Raw genomic sequence first — 18,752 nt, 5'->3', positions numbered from 1 at the left:
CAAAAGATGTAAATAACATGGAAATGTAAGCTTTAATTGTTTGCAGGACTGGAAAAGCTTACAACACCTGGTATTCCCAGACAGTCTCCCATTCAAGTACTAACCAGGCCCAACTCTAAGTAGCTTCTGAGATCAGACAAGATCAGGCGTTCTAAGGGTGGAATGGCCGTAAACAGAAGTACCCTGCAAACTAGAGAATTCAAATTTCATAGCTAAGACCATATTTGTTCAAAACCAAGAAAAAGCATTCCATTTTAACACATCAACATTTACAACATAAAAGAGTTTCAACTACAAATTTGTGCAAAAGATGTAAATAACATGGAAATGTAAGCTTTCTTTGTTTGCAGGATTGAAAAAGCTTACTACACCTGGTATTCCCATTCAGTCTCCCATTCAAGTACTAACCAGGCCCAGCCCTAGCTAGCTTCTGAGATCAGACAAGATCAGGCATTCTAAGGGTGGAATGGCCGTAAGCAGAAGAACCTTGCAAACTAGAGGATTCAAATTTCATAGATAAGACCATATTTGTTCAAAACCAAGAAAAAGCATTCCATTTCAACACATCAAAATTTACAACACAAAAGAGTTTCAACTACAAATTTGTGCAAAAGATGTAAATAACATGGAAATGTAAGCTTTAATTGTTTGCAGGACTGGAAAACCTTACAACACCTGGTATTCCCAGACAGTCTCCCATTCAAGTACTAACCAGGCCCAACCCTAGGTCGCTTCTGAGATCAGACGAGATCAGGCGATCTAAGGGTGGAATGGCCGTAAGCAGAAGAACCTTGCAAACTAGAGGATTCAAATTTCATAGATAAGACCATATTTGTTCAAAATCAAGAAAAAGCATTTCATTTTAACACATCAACATTTACAACACAAAAGAGTTTCAACTACAAATTTGTGCAAAATATGTAAATAACATGGAAATGTAAGCTTTAATTGTTTGCAGGACTGGAAAAGCTTACAACACCTGGTATTCCCAGACAGTCTCCCATTCAAGTACTAACCAGGCCCAACCCTAGGTAGCTTCTGAGATCAGACGAGATCAGGCGTTCTAAGGGTGGAATGGCCGTAAGCAGAAGAACCTTGCAAACTAGAGGATTCAAATTTCATAGATAAGACCATGTTTGTTTAAAATCAAGAAAAAGCATTCCATTTCAACACATCAACATTTACAACACAAAAGAGTTTCAAATACAAATTTGTGCAAAAGATGAAAAAAAAAATGGAAATATAAGCTTTCATTGTTTGCAGGATTGAAAAAGCTTACAACACCTGGTATTCCCAGACAGTCTTCCATTCAAGTACTAACCAGGCCCAACCCTAAGTAGCTTCTGAGATCAGACGAGATCAGGCGTTCTAAGGGTGGAATGGCCGTAAACAGAAGAACCGTGCAAACTAGAGAATTCAAATTTCATAGCTAAGACCATATTTGTTTAAAACCAAGAAAAAGCATTCCATTTTAACACATCAACATTTACAACACAAAAGAGTTTCAACTACAAATTTGTGCAAAAGATGTAAATAACATGGAAATGTAAGCTTTCTTTGTTTGCAGGATTGAAAAAGCTTACTACACCTGGTATTCCCATTCAGTCTCCCATTCAAGTACTAACCAGACCCAACCCTAGCTAGCTTCTGAGATCAGACAAGATCAGGCATTCTAAGGGTGGAATGGCCGTAAGCAGAAGAGCCTTGCAAACTAGAGGATTCAAATTTCATAGATAAGACCATATTTGTTTAAAATCAAGAAAAAGCATTCCATTTCAACACATCAACATTTACAACACAAAAGAGTTTCAAATACAAATTTGTGCAAAAGATGAAAAAAAATGGAAATATAAGCTTTCATTGTTTGCAGGATTGAAAAAGCTTACAACACCTGGTATTCCCAGACAGTCTTCCATTCAAGTACTAACCAGGCCCAACCCTAAGTAGCTTCTGAGATCAGACAAGATCAGGCGTTCTAAGGGTGGAATGGCCGTAAACAGAAGAACCGTGCAAACTAGAGAATTCAAATTTCATAGCTAAGACCATATTTGTTTAAAACCAAGAAAAAGCATTCCATTTTAACACATCAACATTTACAACACAAAAGAGTTTCAACTACAAATTTGTGCAAAAGATGTAAATAACATGGAAATGTAAGCTTTCTTTGTTTGCAGGATTGAAAAAGCTTACTACACCTGGTATTCCCATTCAGTCTCCCATTCAAGTACTAACCAGACCCAACCCTAGCTAGCTTCTGAGATCAGACAAGATCAGGCATTCTAAGGGTGGAACGGCCGTAAGCAGAAGAGCCTTGCAAACTAGAGGATTCAAATTTCATAGATAAGACCATATTTGTTCAAAACCAAGAAAAAGCATTCCATTTCAACACATCAAAATTTACAACACAAAAGAGTTTCAACTACAAATTTGTGCAAAAGATGTAAATAACATGGAAATGTAAGCTTTAATTGTTTGCAGGACTGGAAAAGCTTACAACACCTGGTATTCCCAGACAGTCTCCCATTCAAGTACTAACCAGGCCCAACCCTAGGTCGCTTCTGAGATCAGACGAGATCAGGCGATCTAAGGGTGGAATGGCTGTAAGCAGAAGAACCTTGCAAACTAGAGGATTCAAATTTCATAGCTAAGACCATATTTGTTCAAAATCAAGAAAAAGCATTCCATTTTAACACATCAACATTTACAACACAAAAGAGTTTCAACTACAAATTTGTGCAAAATATGTAAATAACATGGAAATGTAAGCTTTAATTGTTTGCAGGACTGGAAAAGCTTACAACACCTGGTATTCCCAGACAGTCTCCCATTCAAGTACTAACCAGGTCCAACCCTAGGTAGCTTCTGAGATCAGACGAGATCAGGCGTTCTAAGGGTGGAATGGCCGAAAGCTGAAGAACCTTGCAAACTAGAGGATTCAAATTTCATAGATAAGACCATATTTGTTTAAAATCAAGAAAAAGCATTCCATTTCAACACATCAACATTTACAACACAAAAGAGTTTCAAATACAAATTTGTGCAAAAGATGAAAAAAAAATGGAAATATAAGCTTTCATTGTTTGCAGGATTGAAAAAGCTTACAACACCTGGTATTCCCAGACAGTCTTCCATTCAAGTACTAACCAGGCCCAACCCTAAGTAGCTTCTGAGATCAGACAAGATCAGGCGTTCTAAGGGTGGAATGGCCGTAAACAGAAGAGCCGTGCAAACTAGAGAATTCAAATTTCATAGCTAAGACCATATTTGTTCAAAACCAAGAAAAAGCATTCCATTTTAACACATCAACATTTACAACACAAAAGAGTTTCAACTACAAATTTGTGCAAAAGATGTAAATAACATGGAAATGTAAGCTTTCTTTGTTTGCAGGATTGAAAAAGCTTACTACACCTGGTATTCCCATTCAGTCTCCCATTCAAGTACTAACCAGGCCCAACCCTAGGTAGCTTCTGAGATCAGACAAGATCAGGCATTCTAAGGGCGGAATGGCCGTAAGCAGAAGAACCTTGCAAACTAGAGGATTCAAATTTCATAGATAAGACCATATTTGTTCAAAACCAAGAAAAAGCATTCCATTTCAACACATCAAAATTTACAACACAAAAGAGTTTCAACTACAAATTTGTGCAAAAGATGTAAATAACATGGAAATGTAAGCTTTAATTGTTTGCAGGACTGGAAAAGCTTACAACACCTGGTATTCCCAGACAGTCTCCCATTCAAGTACTAACCAGGCCCAACCCTAGGTAGCTTCTGAGATCAGACGAGATCAGGCGATCTAAGGGTGGAATGGCCGTAAGCAAAAGAACCTTGCAAACTAGAGGATTCAAATTTCATAGCTAAGACCATATTTGTTCAAAATCAAGAAAAAGCATTCCATTTTAACACATCAACATTTACAACACAAAAGAGTTTCAACTACAAATTTGTGCAAAATATGTAAATAACATGGAAATGTAAGCTTTAATTGTTTGCAGGACTGGAAAAGCTTACAACACCTGGTATTCCCATTCAGTCTCCCATTCAGGTACTAACCAGGCCCAACCCTAGGTAGCTTCTGAGATCAGACAAGATCAGGCGTTCTAAGGGTGGAATGGCCGTAAGCAGAAGAACCTTGCAAACTAGAGGATTCAAATTTCATAGCTAAGACCATATTTGTTCAAAACCAAGAAAAAACATTCCATTTCAACACATCAAAATTTACAACACAAAAGAGTTTCAACTACAAATTTGTGCAAAAGATGTAAATAACATGGAAATGTAAGCTTTAATTGTTTGCAGGACTGGAAAAGCTTACAACACCTGGTATTCCCAGACAGTCTCCCATTCAAGTACTAACCAGGCCCAACTCTAAGTAGCTTCTGAGATCAGACAAGATCAGGCGTTCTAAGGGTGGAATGGCCGTAAACAGAAGTACCCTGCAAACTAGAGAATTCAAATTTCATAGCTAAGACCATATTTGTTCAAAACCAAGAAAAAGCATTCCATTTTAACACATCAACATTTACAACATAAAAGAGTTTCAACTACAAATTTGTGCAAAAGATGTAAATAACATGGAAATGTAAGCTTTCTTTGTTTGCAGGATTGAAAAAGCTTACTACACCTGGTATTCCCATTCAGTCTCCCATTCAAGTACTAACCAGGCCCAGCCCTAGCTAGCTTCTGAAATCAGACAAGATCAGGCATTCTAAGGGTGGAATGGCCGTAAGCAGAAGAACCTTGCAAACTAGAGGATTCAAATTTCATAGATAAGACCATATTTGTTCAAAACCAAGAAAAAGCATTCCATTTCAACACATCAAAATTTACAACACAAAAGAGTTTCAACTACAAATTTGTGCAAAAGATGTAAATAACATGGAAATGTAAGCTTTAATTGTTTGCAGGACTGGAAAAGCTTACAACACCTGGTATTCCCAGACAGTCTCCCATTCAAGTACTAACCAGGCCCAACCCTAGGTCGCTTCTGAGATCAGACGAGATCAGGCGATCTAAGGGTGGAATTGCCGTAAACAGAAGAACCTTGCAAACTAGAGGATTCAAATTTCATAGCTAAGACCATATTTGTTCAAAATCAAGAAAAAGCATTTCATTTTAACACATCAACATTTACAACACAAAAGAGTTTCAACTACAAATTTGTGCAAAATATGTAAATAACATGGAAATGTAAGCTTTAATTGTTTGCAGGACTGGAAAAGCTTACAACACCTGGTATTCCCAGACAGTCTCCCATTCAAGTACTAACCAGGCCCAACCCTAGGTAGCTTCTGAGATCAGACGAGATCAGGCGTTCTAAGGGTGGAATGGCCGTAAGCAGAAGAACCTTGCAAACTAGAGGATTCAAATTTCATAGATAAGACCATATTTGTTTAAAATCAAGAAAAAGCATTCCATTTCAACACATCAACATTTACAACACAAAAGAGTTTCAAATACAAATTTGTGCAAAAGATGAAAAAAAAAATGGAAATATAAGCTTTCATTGTTTGCAGGATTGAAAAAGCTTACAACACCTGGTATTCCCAGACAGTCTTCCATTCAAGTACTAACCAGGCCCAACCCTAAGTAGCTTCTGAGATCAGACAAGATCAGGCGTTCTAAGGGTGGAATGGCCGTAAACAGAAGAACCGTGCAAACTAGAGAATTCAAATTTCATAGCTAAGACCATATTTGTTTAAAACCAAGAAAAAGCATTCCATTTTAACACATCAACATTTACAACACAAAAGGGTTTCAACTACAAATTTGTGCAAAAGATGTAAATAACATGGAAATGTAAGCTTTCTTTGTTTGCAGGATTGAAAAAGCTTACTACACCTGGTATTCCCATTCAGTCTCCCATTCAAGTACTAACCAGACCCAACCCTAGCTAGCTTCTGAGATCAGACAAGATCAGGCATTCTAAGGGTGGAATGGCCGTAAGCAGAAGAGCCTTGCAAACTAGAGGATTCAAATTTCATAGATAAGACCATATTTGTTCAAAACCAAGAAAAAGCATTCCATTTCAACACATCAAAATTTACAACACAAAAGAGTTTCAACTACAAATTTGTGCAAAAGATGTAAATAACATGGAAATGTAAGCTTTAATTGTTTGCAGGACTGGAAAAGCTTACAACACCTGGTATTCCCAGACAGTCTCCCATTCAAGTACTAACCAGGCCCAACCCTAGGTCGCTTCTGAAATCAGACGAGATCAGGCGATCTAAGGGTGGAATGGCTGTAAGCAGAAGAACCTTGCAAACTAGAGGATTCAAATTTCATAGCTAAGACCATATTTGTTCAAAATCAAGAAAAAGCATTCCATTTTAACACATCAACATTTACAACACAAAAGAGTTTCAACTACAAATTTGTGCAAAATATGTAAATAACATGGAAATGTAAGCTTTAATTGTTTGCAGGACTGGAAAAGCTTACAACACCTGGTATTCCCAGACAGTCTCCCATTCAAGTACTAACCAGGCCCAACCCTAGGTAGCTTCTGAGATCAGACGAGATCAGGCGTTCTAAGGGTGGAATGGCCGAAAGCTGAAGAAACTTGCAAACTAGAGGATTCAAATTTCATAGATAAGACCATATTTGTTTAAAATCAAGAAAAAGCATTCCATTTCAACACATCAACATTTACAACACAAAAGAGTTTCAAATACAAATTTGTGCAAAAGATGAAAAAAAAATGGAAATATAAGCTTTCATTGTTTGCAGGATTGAAAAAGCTTACAACACCTGGTATTCCCAGACAGTTTTCCATTCAAGTACTAACCAGGCCCAACCCTAAGTAGCTTCTGAGATCAGACAAGATCAGGCGTTCTAAGGGTGGAATGGCCGTAAACAGAAGAGCCGTGCAAACTAGAGAATTCAAATTTCATAGCTAAGACCATATTTGTTCAAAACCAAGAAAAAGCATTCCATTTTAACACATCAACATTTACAACACAAAAGAGTTTCAACTACAAATTTGTGCAAAAGATGTAAATAACATGGAAATGTAAGCTTTCTTTGTTTGCAGGATTGAAAAAGCTTACTACACCTGGTATTCCCATTCAGTCTCCCATTCAAGTACTAACCAGGCCCAACCCTAGCTAGCTTCTGAGATCAGACAAGATCAGGCATTCTAAGGGTGGATCAGCCGTAAGCAGAAGAACCTTGCAAACTAGAGGATTCAAATTTCATAGATAAGACCATATTTGTTCAAAACCAAGAAAAAGCATTCCATTTCAACACATCAAAATTTACAACACAAAAGAGTTTCAACTACAAATTTGTGCAAAAGATGTAAATAACATGGAAATGTAAGCTTTAATTGTTTGCAGGACTGGAAAAGCTTACAACACCTTGTATTCCCAGACAGTCTCCCATTCAAGTACTAACCAGGCCCAACCCTAAGTAGCTTCTGAGATCAGACGAGATCAGGCGATCTAAGGGTGGAATGGCCGTAAGCAGAAGAACCTTGCAAACTAGAGGATTCAAATTTCATAGCTAAGAACATATTTGTTCAAAATCAAGAAAAAGCATTCCATTTTAACACATCAACATTTACAACACAAAAGAGTTTCAACTACAAATTTGTGCAAAATATGTAAATAACATGGAAATGTAAGCTTTAATTGTTTGCAGGACTGGAAAAGCTTACAACACCTGGTATTCCCATTCAGTCTCCCATTCAAGTACTAACCAGGCCCAACCCTAGGTAGCTTCTGAGATCAGACGAGATCAGGCGTTCTAAGGGTGGAATGGCCGTAAGCAGAAGAACCTTGCAAACTAGAGGATTCAAATTTCATAGATAAGACCATATTTGTTTAAAACCAAAAAAAAGCATTCCATTTCAACACATCAAAATTTACAACACAAAAGAGTTTCAACTACAAATTTGTGCAAAAGATGTAAATAACATGGAAATGTAAGCTTTAATTGTTTGCAGGACTGGAAAAGCTTACAACACCTGGTATTCCCAGACAGTCTCCCATTCAAGTACTAACCAGGCCCAACCCTAGGTAGCTTCTGAGATCAGACAAGATCAGGCATTCTAAGGGTGGAATGGCCGTAAGCAGAAGAACCGTGCAAACTAGAGAATTCAAATTTCATAGCTAAGACCATATTTGTTCAAAACCAAGAAAAAACATTCCATTTCAACACATCAAAATTTACAACACAAAAGAGTTTCAACTACAAATTTGTGCAAAAGATGTAAATAACATGGAAATGTAAGCTTTAATTGTTTGCAGGACTGGAAAAGCTTACAACACCTGGTATTCCCAGACAGTCTCCCATTCAAGTACTAACCAGGCCCAACTCTAAGTAGCTTCTGAGATCAGACAAGATCAGGCGTTCTAAGGGTGAAATGGCCGTAAACAGAAGTACCCTGCAAACTAGAGAATTCAAATTTCATAGCTAAGACCATATTTGTTCAAAATCAAGAAAAAGCATTCCATTTCAACACATCAAAATTTACAACACAAAAGAGTTTCAACTACAAATTTGTGCAAAAGATGTAAATAACATGGAAATGTAAGCTTTAATTGTTTGCAGGACTGGAAAAGCTTACAACACCTGGTATTCCCAGACAGTCTCCCATTCAAGTAATAACCAGGCCCAACCCTAGGTCGCTTCTGAGATCAGACGAGATCAGGCGATCTAAGGGTGGAATGGCCGTAAGCAGAAGAACCTTGCAAACTAGAGGATTCAAATTTCATAGCTAAGACCATATTTGTTCAAAATCAAGAAAAAGCATTCCATTTTAACACATCAACATTTACAACACAAAAGAGTTTCAACTACAAATTTGTGCAAAATATGTAAATAACATGGAAATGTAAGCTTTAATTGTTTGCAGGACTGGAAAAGCTTACAACACCTGGCATTCCCAGACAGTCTCCCATTCAAGTACTAACCAGGCCCAACCCTAGGTAGCTTCTGAGATCAGACGAGAGCAGGCGTTCTAAGGGTGGAATGGCCGTAATCAGAAGAACCTTGCAAACTAGAGGATTCAAATTTCATAGATAAGACCATATTTGTTTAAAATCAAGAAAAAGCATTCCATTTCAACACATCAACATTTACAACACAAAAGAGTTTCAAATACAAATTTGTGCAAAAGATGAAAAAAAAATGGAAATATAAGCTTTCATTGTTTGCAGGATTGAAAAAGCTTACAACACCTGGTATTCCCAGACAGTCTTCCATTCAAGTACTAACCAGGCCCAACCCTAAGTAGCTTCTGAGATCAGACAAGATCAGGGGTTCTAAGGGTGGAATGGCCGTAAACAGAAGAACCGTGCAAACTAGAGAATTCAAATTTCATAGCTAAGACCATATTTGTTTAAAACCAAGAAAAAGCATTCCATTTTAACACATCAACATTTACAACACAAAAGAGTTTCAACTACAAATTTGTGCAAAAGATGTAAATAACATGGAAATGTAAGCTTTCTTTGTTTGCAGGATTGAAAAAGCTTACAACACCTGGTATTCCCATTCAGTCTCCCATTCAAGTACTAACCAGGCCCAACCCTAGCTAGCTTCTGAGATCAGACAAGATCGGGCATTCTAAGGGTGGAATGGCCGTAAGCAGAAGAACCTTGCAAACTAGAGGATTCAAATTTCATAGATAAGACCATATTTGTTCAAAACCAAGAAAAAGCATTCCATTTCAACACATCAAAATTTACAACACAAAAGAGTTTCAACTACAAATTTGTGCAAAAGATGTAAATAACATGGAAATGTAAGCTTTAATTGTTTGCAGGACTGGAAAAGCTTACAACACCTGGTATTCCCAGACAGTCTCCCATTCAAGTACTAACCAGGCCCAACCCTAGGTCGCTTCTGAGATCAGACGAGATCAGGCGATCTAAGGGTGGAATGGCCGTAAGCAGAAGAACCTTGCAAACTAGAGGATTCAAATTTCATAGCTAAGACCATATTTGTTCAAAATCAAGAAAAAGCATTCCATTTTAACACATCAACATTTACAACACAAAAGAGTTTCAACTACAAATTTGTGAAAAATATGTAAATAACATGGAAATGTAAGCTTTAATTGTTTGCAGGACTGGAAAAGCTTACAACACCTGGTATTCCCAGACAGTCTCCCATTCAAGTACTAACCAGGCCCAACCCTAGGTAGCTTCTGAGATCAGACGAGATCAGGCGATCTAAGGGTGGAATGGCCGTAAGCAGAAGAACCTTGCAAACTAGAGGATTCAAATTTCATAGCTAAGACCATATTTGTTCAAAATCAAGAAAAAGCATTCCATTTTAACACATCAACATTTACAACACAAAAGAGTTTCAACTACAAATTTGTGCAAAATATGTAAATAACATGGAAATGTAAGCTTTAATTGTTTGCAGGACTGGAAAAGCTTACAACACCTGGTATTCCCATTCAGTCTCCCATTCAAGTACTAACCAGGCCCAACCCTAGGTAGCTTCTGAGATCAGACGAGATCAGGCGTTCTAAGGGTGGAATGGCCGTAAGCAGAAGAACCTTGCAAACTAGAGGATTCAAATTTCATAGATAAGACCATATTTGTTTAAAACCAAAAAAAAGCATTCCATTTCAACACATCAAAATTTACAACACAAAAGAGTTTCAACTACAAATTTGTGCAAAAGATGTAAATAACATGGAAATGTAAGCTTTAATTGTTTGCAGGACTGGAAAAGCTTACAACACCTGGTATTCCCAGACAGTCTCCCATTCAAGTACTAACCAGGCCCAACCCTAGGTAGCTTCTGAGATCAGACAAGATCAGGCATTCTAAGGGTGGAATGGCCGTAAGCAGAAGAACCGTGCAAACTAGAGAATTCAAATTTCATAGCTAAGACCATATTTGTTCAAAACCAAGAAAAAACATTCCATTTCAACACATCAAAATTTACAACACAAAAGAGTTTCAACTACAAATTTGTGCAAAAGATGTAAATAACATGGAAATGTAAGCTTTCATTGTTTGCAGGATTGAAAAAGCTTACAACACCTGGTATTCCCAGACAGTCTCCCATTCAAGTACTAACCAGGCCCAACCCTAGGTAGCTTCTGAAATCAGACAAGATCAGGCGTTCTAAGGGTGGAATGGCCGTAAGCAGAAGAATCGTGCAAACTAGAGAATTCAAATTTCATAGCTAAGACCATATTTGTTCAAAACCAAGAAAAAACATTCCATTTCAACACATCAAAATTTACAACACAAAAGAGTTTCAACTACAAATTTGTGCAAAAGATGTAAATAACATGGAAATGTAAGCTTTCATTGTTTGCAGGATTGAAAAAGCTTACAACACCTGGTATTCCCAGACAGTCTCCCATTCAAGTACTAACCAGGCCCAACCCTAGGTAGCTTCTGAGATCAGACAAGATCAGGCGTTCTAAGGGTGGAATGGCCGTAAGCAGAAGAATCGTGCAAACTAGAGAATTCAAATTTCATAGCTAAGACCATATTTGTTCAAAACCAAGAAAAAACATTCCATTTCAACACATCAAAATTTACAACACAAAAGAGTTTCAACTACAAATTTGTGCAAAAGATGTAAATAACATGGAAATGTAAGCTTTAATTGTTTGCAGGACTGGAAAAGCTTACAACACCTGGTATTCCCAGACAGTCTCCCATTCAAGTACTAACCAGGCCCAACTCTAAGTAGCTTCTGAGATCAGACAAGATCAGGCGTTCTAAGGGTGAAATGGCCGTAAACAGAAGTACCCTGCAAACTAGAGAATTCAAATTTCATAGCTAAGACCATATTTGTTCAAAACCAAGAAAAAGCATTCCATTTTAACACATCAACATTTACAACACAAAAGAGTTTCAACTACAAATTTGTGCAAAAGATGTAAATAACATAAATGTAAGCTTTCTTTGTTTGCAGGATTGAAAAAGCTTACTACACCTGGTATTCCCATTCAGTCTCCCATTCAAGTACTAACCAGGCCCAACCCTAGCAAGCTTCTGAGATCAGAAAAGATCAGGCATTCTAAGGGTGGAATGGCCATAAGCAGAAGAACCTTGCAAACTAGAGGATTCAAATTTCATAGATAAGACCATATTTGTTCAAAACCAAGAAAAAGCATTCCATTTCAACACATCAAAATTTACAACACAAAAGAGTTTCAACTACAAATTTGTGCAAAAGATGTAAATAACATGGAAATGTAAGCTTTAATTGTTTGCAGGACTGGAAAAGCTTACAACACCTGGTATTCCCAGACAGTCTCCCATTCAAGTACTAACCAGGCCCAACCCTAGATAGCTTCTGAGATCAGACAAGATCAGGCGACCTAAGGGTGGAATGGCCGTAAGCGGAAGAACCTTGCAAACTAGAGGATTCAAATTTCATAGCTAAGACCATATTTGTTCAAAATCAAGAAAAAGCATTCCATTTTAACACATCAACATTTACAACACAAAAGAGTTTCAACTACAAATTTGTGCAAAATATGTAAATAACATGGAAATGTAAGCTTTAATTGTTTGCAGGACTGGAAAAGCTTACAACACCTGGTATTTCCATTCAGTATCCCATTCAAGTACTAACCAGGCCCAACCCTAGGTAGCTTCTGAGCTCAGACGAGATCAGGCGTTCTAAGGGTGGAATGGCCGTAAGCAGAAGAACCTTGCAAACTAGAGGATTCAAATTTCATAGATAAGACCATATTTGTTTAAAACCAAGAAAAAGCATTCCATTTCAACACATCAAAATTTACAACACAAAAGAGTTTCAACTACAAATTTGTGCAAAAGATGTAAATAACATGGAAATGTAAGCTTTAATTGTTTGCAGGACTGGAAAAGCTTACAACACCTGGTATTCCCATTCAAGTACTAACCAGGCCCAACCCTAGGCAGCTTCTGAGATCAGACGAGATCAGGCGTTCTAAGGGTGGAATGGCCGTAAGCAGAAGAACCTTGCAAACTAGAGGATTCAAATTTCATAGATAAGACCATATTTGTTTAAAACCAAAAAAAAGCATTCCATTTCAACACATCAAAATTTACAACACAAAAGAGTTTCAACTACAAATTTGTGCAAAAGATGTAAATAACATGGAAATGTAAGCTTTAATTGTTTGCAGGACTGGAAAAGCTTACAACACCTGGTATTCCCAGACAGTCTCCCATTCAAGTACTAACCAGGCCCAACCCTAGGTAGCTTCTGAGATCAGACAAGATCAGGCATTCTAAGGGTGGAATGGCCGTAAGCAGAAGAACCATGCAAACTAGAGAATTCAAATTTCATAGCTAAGACCATATTTGTTCAAAACCAAGAAAAAACATTCCATTTCAACACATCAAAATTTACAACACAAAAGAGTTTCAACTACAAATTTGTGCAAAAGATGTAAATAACATGGAAATGTAAGCTTTAATTGTTTGCAGGACTGGAAAAGCTTACAACACCTGGTATTCCCAGACAGTCTCCCATTCAAGTACTAACCAGGCCCAACTCTAAGTACCTTCTGAGATCAGACAAGATCAGGCGTTCTAAGGGTGAAATGGCCGTAAACAGAAGTACCCTGCAAACTAGAGAATTCAAATTTCATAGCTAAGACCATATTTGTTCAAAACCAAGAAAAAGCATTCCATTTTAACACATCAACATTTACAACACAAAAGAGTTTCAACTACAAATTTGTGCAAAAGATGTAAATAACATAAATGTAAGCTTTCTTTGTTTGCAGGATTGAAAAAGCTTACTACACCTGGTATTCCCATTCAGTCTCCCATTCAAGTACTAACCAGGCCCAACCCTAGCAAGCTTCTGAGATCAGACAAGATCAGGCATTCTAAGGGTGGAATGGCCGTAAGCAGAAGAACCTTGCAAACTAGAGGATTCAAATTTCATAGATAAGACCATATTTGTTCAAAACCAAGAAAAAGCATTCCATTTCAACACATCAAAATTTACAACACAAAAGAGTTTCAACTACAAATTTGTGCGAAAGATGTAAATAACATGGAAATGTAAACTTTAATTGTTTGCAGGACTGGAAAAGCTTACAACACCTGGTATTCCCAGACAGTCTCCCATTCAAGTACTAACCAGGCCCAACCCTAGGTCGCTTCTGAGATCAGACGAGATCAGGCGAGCTAAGGGTGGAATGGCCGTAAGCAGAAGAACCTTGCAAACTAGAGGATTCAAATTTCATAGCTAAGACCATATTTGTTCAAAATCAAGAAAAAGCATTCCATTTTAACACATCAACATTTACAACACAAAAGAGTTTCAACTACAAATTTGTGCAAAATATGTAAATAACATGGAAATGTAAGCTTTAATTGTTTGCAGGACTGGAAAAGCTTACAACACCTGGTATTCCCAGACAGTCTCCCATTCAAGTACTAACCAGGCCCAACCCTAGATCTCTTCTGAGATCAGACGAGATCAGGCGATCTAAGGGTGGAATGGCCGTAAGCAGAAGAACCTTGCAAACTAGAGGATTCAAATTTCATAGCTAAGACCATATTTGTTCAAAATCAAGAAAAAGCATTCCATTTTAACGCATCAAGATTTACAACACAAAAGAGATTCAACTACAAATTTGTGCAAAATATGTAAATAACATGGAAATGTAAGCTTTAATTGTTTGCAGGACTGGAAAAGCTTACAACACCTGGTATTCCCAGACAGTCTCCCATTCAAGTACTAACCAGGCCCAACCCTAGGTAGCTTCTGAGATCAGACGAGATGAGGCGTTCTAAGGGTGGAATGGCCTTAAGCAGAAGAAAATTGCAAACTAGAGGATTCAAATTTCATAGATAAGACCATATTTGTTTAAAACCAAGAAAAAGCATTCCATTTCAACACATCAACATTTACAACACAAAAGAGTTTCAAATACAAATTTGTGCAAAAGATGAAAAAAAAATGGAAATGTAAGCTTTCTTTGTTTGCAGGATTGAAAAAGCTTACAACACCTGGTATTCCCATTCAGTCTCCCATTCAAGTACTAAACAGGCCCAACCCTAGGTAGCTTCTGAGATCAGACAAGATCAGGCATTCTAAGGGTGGAATGGCCATAAGCAGAAGAACCTTGCAAACTAGAGGATTCAAATTTCATAGATAAGACCATATTTGTTCAAAACCAAGAAAAAGCATTCCATTTCAACACATCAAAATTTACAACACAAAAGAGTTTCAACTACAAATTTGTGCAAAAGATGTAAATAACATGGAAATGTAAGCTTTAATTGTTTGCAGGACTGGAAAAGCTTACAACACCTGGTATTCCCAGACAGTCTCCCATTCAAGTACTAACCAGGCCCAACCCTAGATAGCTTCTGAGATCAGACGAGATCAGGCGACCTAAGGGTGGAATGGCCGTAAGCGGAAGAACCTTGCAAACTAGAGGATTCAAATTTCATAGCTAAGACCATATTTGTTCAAAATCAAGAAAAAGCATTCCATTTTAACACATCAACATTTACAACACAAAAGAGTTTCAACTACAAATTTGTGCAAAATATGTAAATAACATGGAAATGTAAGCTTTAATTGTTTGCAGGACTGGAAAAGCTTACAACACCTGGTATTTCCATTCAGTATCCCATTCAAGTACTAACCAGGCCCAACCCTAGGTAGCTTCTGAGCTCAGACGAGAACAGGCGTTCTAAGGGTGGAATGGCCGTAAGCAGAAGAACCTTGCAAACTAGAGGATTCAAATTTCATAGATAAGACCATATTTGTTTAAAACCAAGAAAAAGCATTCCATTTCAACACATCAAAATTTACAACACAAAAGAGTTTCAACTACAAATTTGTGCAAAAGATGTAAATAACATGGAAATGTAAGCTTTAATTGTTTGCAGGACTGGAAAAGCTTACAACACCTGGTATTCCCATTCAAGTACTAACCAGGCCCAACCCTAGGCAGCTTCTGAGATCAGACGAGATCAGGCGTTCTAAGGGTGGAATGGCCGTAAGCAGAAGAACCTTGCAAACTAGAGGATTCAAATTTCATAGATAAGACCATATTTGTTTAAAACCAAAAAAAAGCATTCCATTTCAACACATCAAAATTTACAACACAAAAGAGTTTCAACTACAAATTTGTGCAAAAGATGTAAATAACATGGAAATGTAAGCTTTAATTGTTTGCAGGACTGGAAAAGCTTACAACACCTGGTATTCCCAGACAGTCTCCCATTCAAGTACTAACCAGGCCCAACCCTAGGTAGCTTCTGAGATCAGACCAGATCAGGCATTCTAAGGGTGGAATGGCCGTAAGCAGAAGAACCGTGCAAACTAGAGAATTCAAATTTCATAGCTAAGACCATATTTGTTCAAAACCAAGAAAAAACATTCCATTTCAACACATCAAAATTTACAACACAAAAGAGTTTCAACTACAAATTTGTGCAAAAGATGTAAATAACATGGAAATGTAAGCTTTAATTGTTTGCAGGACTGGAAAAGCTTACAACACCTGGTATTCCCAGACAGTCTCCCATTCAAGTACTAACCAGGCCCAACTCTAAGTAGCTTCTGAGATCAGACAAGATCAGGCGTTCTAAGGGTGAAATGGCCGTAAACAGAAGTACCCTGCAAACTAGAGAATTCAAATTTCATAGCTAAGACCATATTTGTTCAAAACCAAGAAAAAGCATTCCATTTTAACACATCAACATTTACAACACAAAAGAGTTTCAACTACAAATTTGTGCAAAAGATGTAAATAACATAAATGTAAGCTTTCTTTGTTTGCAGGATTGAAAAAGCTTACTACACCTGGTATTCCCATTCAGTCTCCCATTCAAGTACTAACCAGGCCCAACCCTAGCTAGCTTCTGAGATCAGACAAGATCAGGCATTCTAAGGGTGGAATGGCCGTAAGCAGAAGAACCTTGCAAACTAGAGGATTCAAATTTCATAGATAAGACCATATTTGTTCAAAACCAAGAAAAAGCATTCCATTTCAACACATCAAAATTTACAACACAAAAGAGTTTCAACTACAAATTTGTGCAAAAGATGTAAATAACATGGAAATGTAAGCTTTAATTGTTTGCAGGACTGGAAAAGCTTACAACACCTGGTATTCCCAGACAGTCTCCCATTCAAGTACTAACCAGGCCCAACCCTAGGTCGCTTCTGAGATCAGACGAGATCAGGCGATCTAAGGGTGGAATGGCCGTAAGCAGAAGAACCTTGCAAACTAGAGGATTCAAATTTCATAGCTAAGACCATATTTGTTCAAAATCAAGAAAAAGCATTCCATTTTAACACATCAACATTTACAACACAAAAGAGTTTCAACTACAAATTTGTGCAAAATATGTAAATAACATGGAAATGTAAGCTTTAATTGTTTGCAGGACTGGAAAAGCTTACAACACCTGGTATTCCCAGACAGTCTCCCATTCAAGTACTAACCAGGCCCAACCCTAGGTAGCTTCTGAGATCAGACGAGAGCAGGCGTTCTAAGGGTGGAATGGCCGTAAGCAGAAGAACCTTGCAAACTAGAGGATTCAAATTTCATAGATAAGACCATATTTGTTTAAAATCAAGAAAAAGCATTCCATTTCAACACATCAACATTTACAACACAAAAGAGTTTCAAATACAAATTTGTGCAAAAGATGAAAAAAAAATGGAAATATAAGCTTTCATTGTTTGCAGGATTGAAAAAGCTTACAACACCTGGTATTCCCAGACAGTCTTCCATTCAAGTACTAACCAGGCCCAACCCTAAGTAGCTTCTGAGATCAGACAAGATCAGGCGTTCTAAGGGTGGAATGGCCGTAAACAGAAGAACCTTGCAAACTAGAGGATTCAAATTTCATAGCTAAGACCATATTTGTTCAAAACCAAGAAAAAGCATTCCATTTCAACACATCAAAATTTACATCACAAAAGAGTTTCAACTACAAATTTGTGCAAAAGATGTAAATAACATGGAAATGTAAGCTTTAATTGTTTGCAGGACTGGAAAAGCTTACAACACCTGGTATTTCCATTCAAGTACTAACCAGGCCCAACCCTAGGTAGCTTCTGAGCTCAGACGAGATCAGGCGTTCTAAGGGTGGAATGGCCGTAAGCAGAAGAACCTTGCAAACTAGAGGATTCAAATTTCATAGCTAAGACCATATTTCTTCAAAACCAAGAAAAAGCATTCCATTTCAACACATCAAAATTTACATCACAAAAGAGTTTCAACTACAAATTTGTGCAAAATATGTAAATAACATGGAAATGTAAGCTTTAATTGTTTGCAGGACTGGAAAAGCTTACAACACCTGGTATTCCCAGACAGTCTCCCATTCAAGTACTAACCAAGCCCAACCCTAGGTAGCTTCTGAGATCAGACGAGATGAGGCGTTCTAAGGGTGGAATGGCCTTAAGCAGAAGAACCTTGCAAACTAGAGGATTCAAATTTCATAGATAAGACCATATTTGTTTAAAACCAAGAAAAAGCATTCCATTTCAACACATCAACATTTACAACACAAAAGAGTTTCAAATACAAATTTGTGCAAAAGATGTAAAAAAATGGAAATGTAAGCTTTCTTTGTTTGCAGGATTGAAAAAGCTTACAACACCTGGTATTCCCATTCAGTCTCCCATTCAAGTACTAAACAGGCCCAACCCTAGGTAGCTTCTGAGATCAGACAAGATCAGGCATTCTAAGGGTGGAATGGCCATAAGCAGAAGAACCTTGCAAACTAGAGGATTCAAATTTCATAGATAAGACCATATTTGTTCAAAACCAAGAAAAAGCATTC

At 37.4% G+C, this 18,752-nt stretch overlaps 58 pseudogenes; all 58 read right to left on the bottom strand.

Annotated features, from left to right (window-relative positions):
* Positions 1 to 55: 55 nt before the first annotated feature.
* LOC140566240 (5S ribosomal RNA) lies at positions 56 to 174 on the bottom strand (annotated as a pseudogene).
* A 185-nt stretch (positions 175 to 359) lies between these two features.
* On the bottom strand, positions 360 to 478 carry LOC140567510 (5S ribosomal RNA; annotated as a pseudogene).
* Positions 479 to 663: 185 nt separating this feature from the next.
* On the bottom strand, positions 664 to 782 carry LOC140573132 (5S ribosomal RNA; annotated as a pseudogene).
* Positions 783 to 967: 185 nt separating this feature from the next.
* On the bottom strand, positions 968 to 1,086 carry LOC140570598 (5S ribosomal RNA; annotated as a pseudogene).
* Positions 1,087 to 1,272: 186 nt separating this feature from the next.
* On the bottom strand, positions 1,273 to 1,391 carry LOC140571202 (5S ribosomal RNA; annotated as a pseudogene).
* A 185-nt stretch (positions 1,392 to 1,576) lies between these two features.
* On the bottom strand, positions 1,577 to 1,695 carry LOC140567947 (5S ribosomal RNA; annotated as a pseudogene).
* Positions 1,696 to 1,879: 184 nt separating this feature from the next.
* Positions 1,880 to 1,998, bottom strand: LOC140573329 (5S ribosomal RNA; annotated as a pseudogene).
* Positions 1,999 to 2,183: 185 nt separating this feature from the next.
* On the bottom strand, positions 2,184 to 2,302 carry LOC140568309 (5S ribosomal RNA; annotated as a pseudogene).
* A 185-nt stretch (positions 2,303 to 2,487) lies between these two features.
* LOC140571229 (5S ribosomal RNA) lies at positions 2,488 to 2,606 on the bottom strand (annotated as a pseudogene).
* A 185-nt stretch (positions 2,607 to 2,791) lies between these two features.
* LOC140571719 (5S ribosomal RNA) lies at positions 2,792 to 2,910 on the bottom strand (annotated as a pseudogene).
* Positions 2,911 to 3,095: 185 nt separating this feature from the next.
* LOC140573328 (5S ribosomal RNA) lies at positions 3,096 to 3,214 on the bottom strand (annotated as a pseudogene).
* A 185-nt stretch (positions 3,215 to 3,399) lies between these two features.
* LOC140567390 (5S ribosomal RNA) lies at positions 3,400 to 3,518 on the bottom strand (annotated as a pseudogene).
* A 185-nt stretch (positions 3,519 to 3,703) lies between these two features.
* On the bottom strand, positions 3,704 to 3,822 carry LOC140568521 (5S ribosomal RNA; annotated as a pseudogene).
* A 185-nt stretch (positions 3,823 to 4,007) lies between these two features.
* Positions 4,008 to 4,126, bottom strand: LOC140572386 (5S ribosomal RNA; annotated as a pseudogene).
* Positions 4,127 to 4,311: 185 nt separating this feature from the next.
* On the bottom strand, positions 4,312 to 4,430 carry LOC140566239 (5S ribosomal RNA; annotated as a pseudogene).
* Positions 4,431 to 4,615: 185 nt separating this feature from the next.
* Positions 4,616 to 4,734, bottom strand: LOC140568135 (5S ribosomal RNA; annotated as a pseudogene).
* Positions 4,735 to 4,919: 185 nt separating this feature from the next.
* LOC140573035 (5S ribosomal RNA) lies at positions 4,920 to 5,038 on the bottom strand (annotated as a pseudogene).
* Positions 5,039 to 5,223: 185 nt separating this feature from the next.
* Positions 5,224 to 5,342, bottom strand: LOC140570586 (5S ribosomal RNA; annotated as a pseudogene).
* A 186-nt stretch (positions 5,343 to 5,528) lies between these two features.
* LOC140573327 (5S ribosomal RNA) lies at positions 5,529 to 5,647 on the bottom strand (annotated as a pseudogene).
* A 185-nt stretch (positions 5,648 to 5,832) lies between these two features.
* LOC140567945 (5S ribosomal RNA) lies at positions 5,833 to 5,951 on the bottom strand (annotated as a pseudogene).
* A 185-nt stretch (positions 5,952 to 6,136) lies between these two features.
* On the bottom strand, positions 6,137 to 6,255 carry LOC140573079 (5S ribosomal RNA; annotated as a pseudogene).
* Positions 6,256 to 6,440: 185 nt separating this feature from the next.
* On the bottom strand, positions 6,441 to 6,559 carry LOC140570249 (5S ribosomal RNA; annotated as a pseudogene).
* A 185-nt stretch (positions 6,560 to 6,744) lies between these two features.
* On the bottom strand, positions 6,745 to 6,863 carry LOC140566737 (5S ribosomal RNA; annotated as a pseudogene).
* A 185-nt stretch (positions 6,864 to 7,048) lies between these two features.
* LOC140568404 (5S ribosomal RNA) lies at positions 7,049 to 7,167 on the bottom strand (annotated as a pseudogene).
* A 185-nt stretch (positions 7,168 to 7,352) lies between these two features.
* Positions 7,353 to 7,471, bottom strand: LOC140572773 (5S ribosomal RNA; annotated as a pseudogene).
* Positions 7,472 to 7,656: 185 nt separating this feature from the next.
* Positions 7,657 to 7,775, bottom strand: LOC140568190 (5S ribosomal RNA; annotated as a pseudogene).
* Positions 7,776 to 7,960: 185 nt separating this feature from the next.
* On the bottom strand, positions 7,961 to 8,079 carry LOC140572141 (5S ribosomal RNA; annotated as a pseudogene).
* Positions 8,080 to 8,264: 185 nt separating this feature from the next.
* Positions 8,265 to 8,383, bottom strand: LOC140567235 (5S ribosomal RNA; annotated as a pseudogene).
* Positions 8,384 to 8,568: 185 nt separating this feature from the next.
* Positions 8,569 to 8,687, bottom strand: LOC140565981 (5S ribosomal RNA; annotated as a pseudogene).
* Positions 8,688 to 8,872: 185 nt separating this feature from the next.
* Positions 8,873 to 8,991, bottom strand: LOC140566763 (5S ribosomal RNA; annotated as a pseudogene).
* Positions 8,992 to 9,176: 185 nt separating this feature from the next.
* Positions 9,177 to 9,295, bottom strand: LOC140566494 (5S ribosomal RNA; annotated as a pseudogene).
* A 185-nt stretch (positions 9,296 to 9,480) lies between these two features.
* Positions 9,481 to 9,599, bottom strand: LOC140567178 (5S ribosomal RNA; annotated as a pseudogene).
* A 185-nt stretch (positions 9,600 to 9,784) lies between these two features.
* LOC140570965 (5S ribosomal RNA) lies at positions 9,785 to 9,903 on the bottom strand (annotated as a pseudogene).
* Positions 9,904 to 10,088: 185 nt separating this feature from the next.
* On the bottom strand, positions 10,089 to 10,207 carry LOC140568519 (5S ribosomal RNA; annotated as a pseudogene).
* A 185-nt stretch (positions 10,208 to 10,392) lies between these two features.
* LOC140568178 (5S ribosomal RNA) lies at positions 10,393 to 10,511 on the bottom strand (annotated as a pseudogene).
* A 185-nt stretch (positions 10,512 to 10,696) lies between these two features.
* LOC140572140 (5S ribosomal RNA) lies at positions 10,697 to 10,815 on the bottom strand (annotated as a pseudogene).
* Positions 10,816 to 11,000: 185 nt separating this feature from the next.
* Positions 11,001 to 11,119, bottom strand: LOC140572821 (5S ribosomal RNA; annotated as a pseudogene).
* Positions 11,120 to 11,304: 185 nt separating this feature from the next.
* Positions 11,305 to 11,423, bottom strand: LOC140571006 (5S ribosomal RNA; annotated as a pseudogene).
* A 185-nt stretch (positions 11,424 to 11,608) lies between these two features.
* LOC140567234 (5S ribosomal RNA) lies at positions 11,609 to 11,727 on the bottom strand (annotated as a pseudogene).
* A 487-nt stretch (positions 11,728 to 12,214) lies between these two features.
* On the bottom strand, positions 12,215 to 12,333 carry LOC140573299 (5S ribosomal RNA; annotated as a pseudogene).
* Positions 12,334 to 12,518: 185 nt separating this feature from the next.
* On the bottom strand, positions 12,519 to 12,637 carry LOC140566546 (5S ribosomal RNA; annotated as a pseudogene).
* Positions 12,638 to 13,114: 477 nt separating this feature from the next.
* LOC140572139 (5S ribosomal RNA) lies at positions 13,115 to 13,233 on the bottom strand (annotated as a pseudogene).
* A 185-nt stretch (positions 13,234 to 13,418) lies between these two features.
* Positions 13,419 to 13,537, bottom strand: LOC140567723 (5S ribosomal RNA; annotated as a pseudogene).
* A 183-nt stretch (positions 13,538 to 13,720) lies between these two features.
* On the bottom strand, positions 13,721 to 13,839 carry LOC140568206 (5S ribosomal RNA; annotated as a pseudogene).
* A 185-nt stretch (positions 13,840 to 14,024) lies between these two features.
* LOC140571592 (5S ribosomal RNA) lies at positions 14,025 to 14,143 on the bottom strand (annotated as a pseudogene).
* A 185-nt stretch (positions 14,144 to 14,328) lies between these two features.
* LOC140573334 (5S ribosomal RNA) lies at positions 14,329 to 14,447 on the bottom strand (annotated as a pseudogene).
* Positions 14,448 to 14,632: 185 nt separating this feature from the next.
* Positions 14,633 to 14,751, bottom strand: LOC140567464 (5S ribosomal RNA; annotated as a pseudogene).
* Positions 14,752 to 14,936: 185 nt separating this feature from the next.
* LOC140567231 (5S ribosomal RNA) lies at positions 14,937 to 15,055 on the bottom strand (annotated as a pseudogene).
* A 185-nt stretch (positions 15,056 to 15,240) lies between these two features.
* Positions 15,241 to 15,359, bottom strand: LOC140571177 (5S ribosomal RNA; annotated as a pseudogene).
* A 185-nt stretch (positions 15,360 to 15,544) lies between these two features.
* LOC140567777 (5S ribosomal RNA) lies at positions 15,545 to 15,663 on the bottom strand (annotated as a pseudogene).
* Positions 15,664 to 16,140: 477 nt separating this feature from the next.
* Positions 16,141 to 16,259, bottom strand: LOC140572541 (5S ribosomal RNA; annotated as a pseudogene).
* A 185-nt stretch (positions 16,260 to 16,444) lies between these two features.
* On the bottom strand, positions 16,445 to 16,563 carry LOC140567233 (5S ribosomal RNA; annotated as a pseudogene).
* Positions 16,564 to 16,746: 183 nt separating this feature from the next.
* Positions 16,747 to 16,865, bottom strand: LOC140567270 (5S ribosomal RNA; annotated as a pseudogene).
* A 185-nt stretch (positions 16,866 to 17,050) lies between these two features.
* Positions 17,051 to 17,169, bottom strand: LOC140570964 (5S ribosomal RNA; annotated as a pseudogene).
* Positions 17,170 to 17,354: 185 nt separating this feature from the next.
* LOC140571877 (5S ribosomal RNA) lies at positions 17,355 to 17,473 on the bottom strand (annotated as a pseudogene).
* Positions 17,474 to 17,658: 185 nt separating this feature from the next.
* On the bottom strand, positions 17,659 to 17,777 carry LOC140573325 (5S ribosomal RNA; annotated as a pseudogene).
* A 477-nt stretch (positions 17,778 to 18,254) lies between these two features.
* Positions 18,255 to 18,373, bottom strand: LOC140567868 (5S ribosomal RNA; annotated as a pseudogene).
* A 184-nt stretch (positions 18,374 to 18,557) lies between these two features.
* LOC140567230 (5S ribosomal RNA) lies at positions 18,558 to 18,676 on the bottom strand (annotated as a pseudogene).
* Between the last annotated feature and the right edge of the window lie 76 nt (positions 18,677 to 18,752).

Source organism: Salminus brasiliensis, chromosome 11 (genome assembly GCF_030463535.1).
Source record: "Salminus brasiliensis chromosome 11, fSalBra1.hap2, whole genome shotgun sequence".
Lineage (NCBI taxonomy): Eukaryota > Metazoa > Chordata > Actinopteri > Characiformes > Bryconidae > Salminus > Salminus brasiliensis.
The sequence above is the reverse complement of the archived record's forward strand: the minus strand, read 5'-3'. Positions and strand labels throughout refer to the sequence as shown.